This window comes from Dipodomys spectabilis, unplaced genomic scaffold, assembly GCF_019054845.1.
Source record: "Dipodomys spectabilis isolate Male_0828 unplaced genomic scaffold, ASM1905484v1 ptg000017l, whole genome shotgun sequence".
Taxonomy (NCBI): domain Eukaryota; kingdom Metazoa; phylum Chordata; class Mammalia; order Rodentia; family Heteromyidae; genus Dipodomys; species Dipodomys spectabilis.
In genome coordinates this window covers 17711987-17721315 of record NW_024870694.1, presented here as the reverse complement: position 1 = coordinate 17721315, position 9329 = coordinate 17711987, and the positions used below count along the sequence as shown (strand labels likewise).

The following is a 9329-nucleotide window of genomic DNA, read 5'->3' as shown; positions in this document are numbered from 1 at the left end:
TGGGACCTAAAGAATGCCCTGAAATTTACCAGGCTTGCTAATGATCTCAGAGGGACCACTCTGTGTGTGTGTGTGTGTGTGTGTGTGTGTGTGTGTGTGTGTATGTGTGTGTGTATTGGGTTTGAATGTAGGGTCTGAAAGCTGTCACTTAACCCTTTTTTCTCAAGGTTTGCATTCTACCAGCCTTGAGCTACTTGAGCTACATCTCCACTTCTGGCTTTTGGGTTGTTAATTAGAGATAAGAGTCTCATTTCCTTCCTGGTGGGGCTTTGAGCCACAGTCCTCAGATCTCAGCCTGACGAATTACAGGCATGAGCCACCAGAGCTCCAGTGGTGCTTTTTGTTGTTGGATTTTTTAAATTGTTGTTTGTTTTTAATGATCATTGTTTTTATGTTAGAAAAGAAATGTTGAATTCTTTTGAATTTTGAATTTTCTCATCAGAAAGTCATACAGAGCCTGACAGTTACAAGGCATTTTTTTCCTTTCAAAAATAAGTTTATTTTCCCAAGGCTAAATTATAAACTAACAGCCAACAATTAACTGTAAGAAAATATACCTCAGTAACAGTGGTAAATTCAACATACAAACTTTATTTAACAAAAATAACATGTGAAGTCAAACAGACACTTCATTAAGAGCAACAAACTAGAAGAAATTTTAAACACTTTACAAAAACCTACTTGCAGTTGCATTTAACTAAGCTCCATTGCTGTGAAGAATACAGCTCATGTACAGGTATTGATGAATTGTACATTTTTTTCAAGTATTCACTGAAAACTTCCCTTCTATACACATTGACATTTGAACAAGATTTAATGGACAAGATAGACTTCATTTTTGTTGCTCTTTTGGAAGAGGTCATCTAAAGAGAAGACTATAGAATATGGGGTTCTAGCTCATGGATTATGTAATGAAACCAGCCAAGTCTCTGTTGGATACCACGTCTCCTCTACTCCTCTTCAGACATTAGATGAGTTTTGGGTACTTGTTTAGAAAGTTCTCTGGGTAACATGACATGCCAGTACTCATAGTGCTCACTGAAGTACTTAATCCAAGTAATAGATCTGCTTGTGGGCCACCCTTCCGGCTCACAGAGGTGGAAAACAAAGTTTGCAGGGGGAACAAATGGGCACAGCTTGGAGGCATGTCTGCTCTCAGCTGGGGAAAAGACTTGACTCTACAAGGTGCTTTTAATAGAAAAAATTGACACCGAAAAGAAAGTCAATATGCAAAAAGCAATCTCCCTTCTGAATAGTTTATTAAGTATTTATTGAATGCCTACTATATGCCTCATATACTTCTAACCACCAAAGAGATATCAGAGTTGAATGAATAAAATGGATAAAAATCTCCGAAGAAAGACACCAGTGGAAAATATCCAAGGGTACAATATGCTATGTGCAGGAGTACATTAGAGGGAGAAGAATACAGAAATGTGAGGACCATGAGTTCAGTATCAGAGGTGATACTGGAGATGAGAAGGAAGAATTCACCTGTGTCTATCTGGAGAGCAAGTGTTGTGGACAGGAGGAATACATTTGAACTGGTGTCTGCTGTGGGAGCTTGCTGAGTGTCTTGAGAACGGCATGGAGGATTGGGTGGCTAGAGCAGCGTGTGACAGGAAGCCCATGTGTCATCAGGGCAAGCTATGGAGAATGGTTTGGCTCGTGGGATTTGGGTTCTGACTCTGGGTGAGGTGGGATGTCATTGGAAAATGTAAGCTGAGATGTCCTATGATCTGACTGCTTTGAAAAAGACTGTTCCAGTTACTATGGGGAGAATAGACTTGGAGAGGGTTATGGGGTTTAGTGAGGAGAAGAGAAAGAATTAAATATGTTTCTCCAAGAGTTAAGACTAAGGCAATGACGCTGAACCAAATAATTATGACAAGTTTAGGGACAACTTATTGTCAAAGACTTGAACTATGTTAAGGTCAGGAAAATGTAAACTCGTGAGACTCTACCTTTCTAGAGTAGTACAATTAATATAATTTAATATTGGTAAGAATATGAACATTTTTTTCCTAGTCGTAAAAAAATGTAGCATTCTTTCAGTGATTATTTGACTTGAATCATTAGAAGGTTGTGCTGAACAGCTTCTATAATTCCTAATTTTTAAAAGAAGCAAGAAGGAGGAGGAGGAGGAAGTAGAGGAGGAGAAGACAACGAAATCCTCAGGATCTTATAGAAGTTACTATTATTGTATAGTATATTCAGAACAGTTGAAATTCTCCCAGAAACATACAGCCATCATCTTAACATTAGAAAGAAGCACAAGTTGCTTCACTTGAAGAGTCTCCATTATGTAAATAAAGGTGCCGAAGGATAGTAATTGCCCAAAGCACATTGGAAATTCCTGGCTTTAGACCAAAGTTGGATTGTCAGTTCCACATTTTATTTACGAAACCTCATATATACTGGTTTCTAATTTATTAGAGTTTCTAGTATTCTGTTACATTAAGATTCCCAGGTGCGGGTGGCTCCCACCTGTAATCCTAGCTCCTCAGGAGGCTGAGATCTGAGGATTGCAGTTCAAAGCCAGCCTGGGCAGGAAAGTCCATGAAACTCTTATCTCCAATTAACCACCAGAAAACAGAAAGTGGCACTGTGGCTCAAATGGTAGAGCACTTTACTTGAGCTGAAGAGCTCAGTGACAGTGCCCCAGTCCATGTCCAAGCCCTACAACTGACAAAAAAAAAAAAAAAAAAAACCCAGTCTTGTTGGAACACACCTGTAATCCCAGTCATGGTGGTAGACACAGGGGGTTCAGGTAGCACTTGTCAAAGCTATCTACTGAGACCCTGTATCATTCACTCACTCACTCACTCAGTCAAAACTCCAGTCTTCTGTGGGTAATTATTACCTAAAAATCACAGTTCCATCTTACTCCCTTCATTTTCCTATTGCCTCCCTACTCCAGCTTTAGACAGATGGTAGGAACTGTAGTTTACCTGCTCTGTCTGTCCTCATGGAACTGGTTTGTCTCATGGAACTTTATCTCTTCGCTCTCCAGAGAGGGAGAAGCTAAGCAGATATATCTGGCGGGACCGATGGGGCAGGAGCATCCCGAAAGTTTAATATAATCTTGTTTTTCAATGTTCAAGTCTTGGAATTTCAAAATGTGACTTTCTTCTTATTCTACATGTTGTTAGAGCGTGGTATGCATTTGAACATCAAAAGAACCATAGGATTCTTTCTTTTATGTTTATGACAATACTGCTCTTTAATAAAGGAGAGAAAAGGTGAGTGTGGGTGGTTTATAGCTGTATTTGTACCTACTCAGGAGGCTGAGAACTGAGGCTCATGGTTCAAAGATAGTCCTGGCAGAAAAGTCTGTGTGATTCTTTTCTCTAATTAACCTCCCAAAAGTCAGAAGTGGAGCTGTGGCTCAATTGATAGAGTGCTAGCCTTGAGCAAAACAGCTCAAGGACAGCACCCAAGCTCTGAGTTCAAGCTCCAGGACCAGCACAAAACAGGAGGAGTGTCTGGAGCTATGTCTTAAGTGGTAGAGTGCTTGCATAGTAAGCATGAGGGCTTGAGTCCAATCCCCTGTACTTTCTTTTTCTAAAAAAAGAAGACAGAAGACAAACGTCAGCTTGCAGTTAGTGTGAAAGGCAGGGGAACGTTAGAGCCAGCTGCAGAATCTACATTTGTCAAGGTCATCTAAGGGTACAGTTGGATTGGAGGTGTGACTTCTAATGCTGAGTAGCACAATAGAGTAGTGAGAGTTGGCAAACAATAAGTTGTGTAAGTCAAATAGCTAGCAGAGAGGGTTTTTGAATGCTTCTAATATAAAGGAATGACAAATATCTGAGGTGGCAGGTATATTGTTGCCCTGTTTCTACACACTATTTCTTTTGAAGTATCACACATGTACAACTTATGTGTCAGTTAAAAATCCTTTGAAATTTTTTTGGTGCCAGTACTGAACCTCAGGACTGACTGGGTGCTGTCCCTTAATTAATTAATTCATTCATTTTACTCAAGACTGGTGCTTTACCACTTCTTTCCTTCAGGAAAACTAATTGGAACAGAAGTCATTTGCATTAGTGAAAAGTTGGTATTACACATGGTTTATGAAAGAAAACAGTTCCAATGTCACTTTGCACTTTTAGTAATTCAAAATAAGTGCATAAGACATGGCGTAGGAAAGCAGTTAGAAGAATGTTCTCATTAATCTAACAGAATGCTTTGAAATGAGCAAATCAAGGGCCCCCCCTTGTAAATGGTGCATGTGTGTGAACGACTTGGAAAACATTTGATTTTCTTAGATTTTTGAAATGTTTTTGTCATCGTTTCACAATATTTTTGCTATTATGGAAAGGGGTACAGCCTAGAAAAGTTATGAAGAATCAAATCTGCAAAATGATTGGAACCTAAAACCTGAAAGAAAAGTAGAATTTCCTCTCCCTGAAATGCATATTTTGGTTTGGTTTTGTTTTTGTGCTGGTATTAAGACTAGAACTCCTACTTTTTTCTGCTCAAGGCTGGTCCTCTGCCTCTTGAGCCACACCTCTACTTCCAGTTTTTTGTTCATTGTTTAGAGATAAGAGTCTCAGAGACTTTCCTTAGTGGGCTAACTTTGAACTGCAATCTTCACATCTCAGCCTCCTGAGTAGCTAGGATAACAGGTGTGAGCCACAGGCACCAGGCTGCTGAAATGCTTTATTACTCATTTCTATATGTCAAAATGTCAGTCCTCTTTGACAGTTGAGGTTAAGTATTACTTCATTCATTATCAGAACCATTTCCCACACCCTTTTCAGTCTGTGCTATTCACCATCTCTCTGACAGAACTCAGCCCCTCCATCCTCACACCACAGAAATTTGTGAATCTACCATCTTTATCCTGCGCTGAGCTTCCTGAGGTCAAGCTCATGTCTAACCCACCTGCTCGATCTGCCTTAAAAGATGAATAGTTTGGCTGCTATTTTATGATGATGACGCTTGGGCAGTTATGGGTTTTGTTGTTCTAAAGGGAATATCAAACAAGAGTGCTCTGTCTTGCTTACATTTCTAAAACCACAAACAAACTGGGTCAGAAGGTAGCTCATGCCTGTAATCCTAGCTACTCAGGAGGCTGAGATCTGAGGACCAAGGTTCAAAAGCAGCCCAGGCAGTAGAGCCCATGAGACTCTTATCTCCAATTAACTACTAAAAATGCCAGAAATGGAGCTATGGCTCAAGTGGCAGAGTGCTAGGCTTCAGCAAAGAAGCTCTGGGACAGGTCTCAGGCCCCTTGTTCAAGCCTCTGGTCTTTCTTCCCCCCGCCTTCCCCCCTGCCCCCAAACTCACCAAGACACCAGGGCTTAGTACAGTGGCTCCAAAGTGCTGGGGCCAGGGTTGTTCCCCTACCCCTTTAGTGATAGTCCCCTCAACTAGACCAGCAGCACACACAGTGCTGCTTTGTTCAGACTATTGTCTGTCACACAGCTGGATGGAGGAGAGGTACTGTGTGATATTAACTAAGAAAGTCCTTCATAAAATAATTGTTTTTTTAAAAATAAGAAGTATAGAGTTAAAACAGAACAGAAAGCAGGTAACGGAAGTGATAGTAAATACTACCAGTCATCTAGGGGGAACCGAATTTGATTCCAAGATTCTTGGGAACTAAGCATAAAAACAAGAACAAGTTGGGCTGGTAAATTTTTTTCTTTCTTTTTAATTCTTTTTTTCTGTGCCAGTAATGGGGCTTGAACTCAAGGCCTGGGCACTCTCCCTTAGCTTTATCACTCAAGGCTGGTGCACTGCCATTTGAACCACACATCTACTTCTGGCTTTTTCTTGGTGGTTAATCAGAGGTAAGAGTCTCATGGACTTTCCTATGACTATAATCCTCAGAGCTCAGCATCCTTAGTAGCTAGGATTATAGGCATGAGCCATCAGTGCATGGCTAGTAATTTGGTTGTTTTGTTTTGTGTTTGTTTTTTGTTTTTTTGGTGTGTGTGTGTGTGTGTGTGTGTGCTGGTCCTAGGGCTTGATCTCCAGCCTGGGCACTGTCCTTTGAGTTTTTTTGCTCAAGGCTAGCACTCTACCCCTTGAGCGAGCCACAGCTCCATTTCTGACTTTTGTGATGCTTAACTGAAGAGTCTCACAGACTTTCCTTCCCAGGCTGTCTTTGAACCATGATCCTCAGATCTTAGCCTCCTGAGTAGTTAAGATTATAGGTATGAGCTATTCGCACCCAGCCAAACGCTTTTTTTTTTTTAAAGAGACTAAACTGTGAGTGCCTTTGAAGAAGCCAACTTTTCCTGGTGACTTATTAAAGTGAAAAATATTATTTCCTCCCAGTTAATATATAAGCATGATCAAGTCTTTCCTAACTTGAGAAGAAGAGAAAGAAGTGAAAAAGAAATAAAAGCTCTTCTATCTGCTGCCAGCAATTGTCCAACCTGCCAAATTCCTTCACAGGTGACCTTTAACTTCCTGCCTCCATTTCCCTCGCTCCTATTCCTAGCTAAGGCTCTCTATATCTTGCTTCCACTGGTTCTCCCTTTCTAACAAACCTGCTGTCACGAAGTAACATGACAGTAAATAGTAAGTTTGTCCTGGCTCTGTCTCTGCTCCAGCCTTTGTTGTACTAGACATTTCTTAACCATTCTTCCCACTTGTCCTTGTTTAGATTTGGTTCTCACACTGAATTTTCCTGGGTTCTTTCCTATCTCCCTCTATGTTCTTTCTCAGTCTCTTTAAGGGCTATATGAGCTCTGTTCTTTTATTAAATGCTCACATTCCTTTGCCTTGGTTTTTCCTTTTGCCTTTGATCTTTTCTCTTTGTTACTCTCTATATATTCTCTCTAGGAAATGTTATCTACTTTTATGGCTTTAATTTATTTTCTGGATTCTAATGGCTCCCAGGTTGTATTGCTTTTCTTGAGTATTACTCTACATTCCTTGAATTCTGTATTCCCAAATTGAGCCAATATTTTCCCCACTCCTTATGCCTTTTTCCTCATGTGTTTCTCATCTCACCAAGTTTTCTTACACTGAAACCAGGTTCTCCTCTTTAGCCCTCCCTTGCATCTTACTCCTCATCCCCTACACTCAATGATTTCCTACCAACTCCACTTTTGAATTATCAAATCAGTCTACTGATCTCTAATCCCAACATCACTACCAAAATACAAGCCCTTGGATTTCTGCTGTATCTTAGTCAACCCGGTCCCAGGCTTGCCCTCCTTTGAATTGATTTTTCCACAAAACAGTCAAAGTGGTTTTTCTGAAGCAACATCCTGAAGTGTCCTGTTTAAAATTTATCAATGGCTCTCTGTGTGGTCGTCACAATGAAGCCTGAACTCTAGAACAAAGCACAAATCACCCTGCCTGAACCATCCAACTCCTATTTGCCTTCCAGCCTTCTCTTCTTCCTCCTAAACTTCACACTCCATCCAGCCAGACTGCTGCTCTGCACGTCACCTGTTACGTTCTTGCCCCAGGCCCATCTGTGTTCTGTACCCTCCATCGCACTTATGGATAACTACAACCAGCCTTTCACTCTTACTTTGTTCATTCATTCATTCAACAAATATTTACTGAGCACCTACTATGATGCCAGGTACTCTACAATCATTTGAAACACAATAGCAAGCATAAGACCTGTGCCCCACAAGTCCTACTCAAGGAAACCTACTTTGACTCTGTGTGTGTGTGTGTGTGTGTGTGTGTGTGTGTGTGTGTGGTTGGTCATGGGTCTAAAACTTGGGGCCTGGGCTGTGTCCTTGAGCTCTTTTTTTTTCTTAATTATTTTTTTTTTAATTTTAATTTTTTTTATTGTGAAAATACTGTACAGAGGGGTTACAATTACACGGGAAAGATAATGAGTACATTTCTTATCAAGCATTGTAGCCTCCTCCTTTGTTTTCCCTTCCCATCCATTCCCATCCTCCCCCCCGCCCCCCCACCCAATCCTCCCCACCGCCCCCCCCCCCACCAAAGTTGTAAAGTTCGTTTTCGACATAATGACTTGTACATCTCATTGTTGCAATGGGTCCACCTGTATCCCTATTTAAACGATTTGTTTTTCCCCTTCCCCTCCACAAATTATACCGACATTGAAATACAGTGAAAGCAGGGGTTATACTGTGGGGGAGGGACATACAAAGCAACAAAGAAATAATCTTATAAATGTGTTAGAAACAATCGCATGAGAGAATAAAAAACATTTGAATACATATCTTAGGGTTCATTTCCCTAACATCACCTTATCTGACCTTTCCCTGAGCTCTTTTGCTCAGTAGCATTCTACCGCTTTGAGCCATGGCTCCACTTTCAGTTTTATGGTGGTTGATTGGAAATAAGATTCTCACAGCCATTCCTGGCTGAGCTGGTTCTGAACTGCAATCCTCAGATCTCAGCCTCTTGAGTAGCTAGGATAAAAGGCATGAGCCACCAGGGCATGGCTCAGCCTGGCTCTTCCCTAAGTTTTGAAGGATGCATTGTCTTTCATGAAACCCTGTCCTTACACATATGGCACCATCTCCAATGGATTTTAGTGATTTTCTTAAAATGCTGGTTACTAGGGTTTGAACGCAGGGTTTCACACTGTCACGTGGCATTTTTCCTCAAAGCCAGAACTCTATCACTTAAGACACAATTCTAGGTTTTTGCTGTTTAATTGGAGATAAGAGTCTCACATATTTACCTGCTCAGACTGGCTTTGAACCATGATCCTCAGATCTCAGCTTCTAGAGTAGCTAGGATTATAGGTGTGAGCCACCAGCACTAGCCTCTAGTGGTTTTTAAATGAGGGCCAAAATCAAAGTCAACATTTTTTTTCCTAAAAAGATACAGATGATTGATAGTAAATATTTTGGCTTTGTAAGACATGAAATATATCAGAAGTACTCACCTCTCCTAGCATTACTACATAAGGAATACACATTAGAGAGATTTAGGAAGTACAGGTGAGGAGACTTGGTTATTAAGTGTTGAGTTGGGGAAAAGAGAGTCATCAGAGCAAGGAAAAGTGAAAGATGATGACAAGGTTTCAGAAATTGGAGAGAAATTGGTGAAGGCCCTCCATCAAGATGAGGGACATATGAACAATTCAGAGATAACACATAATGAATGGATAGGGCTATGCTCCAATAAAAAAATCACCTTATTTACTGACCCATGATCATGGTTTAGATAGCTAAACTAGGCTATGCTTATTTGTTTTGCATCTAAATGTAAGCATGGTGGTGTGACACTGAGGCATAGCAATAAAGTTCATCAGATCCATAAGTGAGTGTGAAGGAACAACTTAGGATGTATCTGTTTACATTTCCTCTCAGACATACCTCCTTAGTCACAATGTCCTCCATATTTGTTTTGTGTCATTGGTGGCT

At 40.6% G+C, this 9329-nt stretch overlaps 1 pseudogene; it reads right to left on the bottom strand.

Moving 5' to 3' along the window:
* Positions 1-832: 832 nt before the first annotated feature.
* On the bottom strand, positions 833-7035 carry LOC122096666 (annotated as a pseudogene).
* Between the last annotated feature and the right edge of the window lie 2294 nt (positions 7036-9329).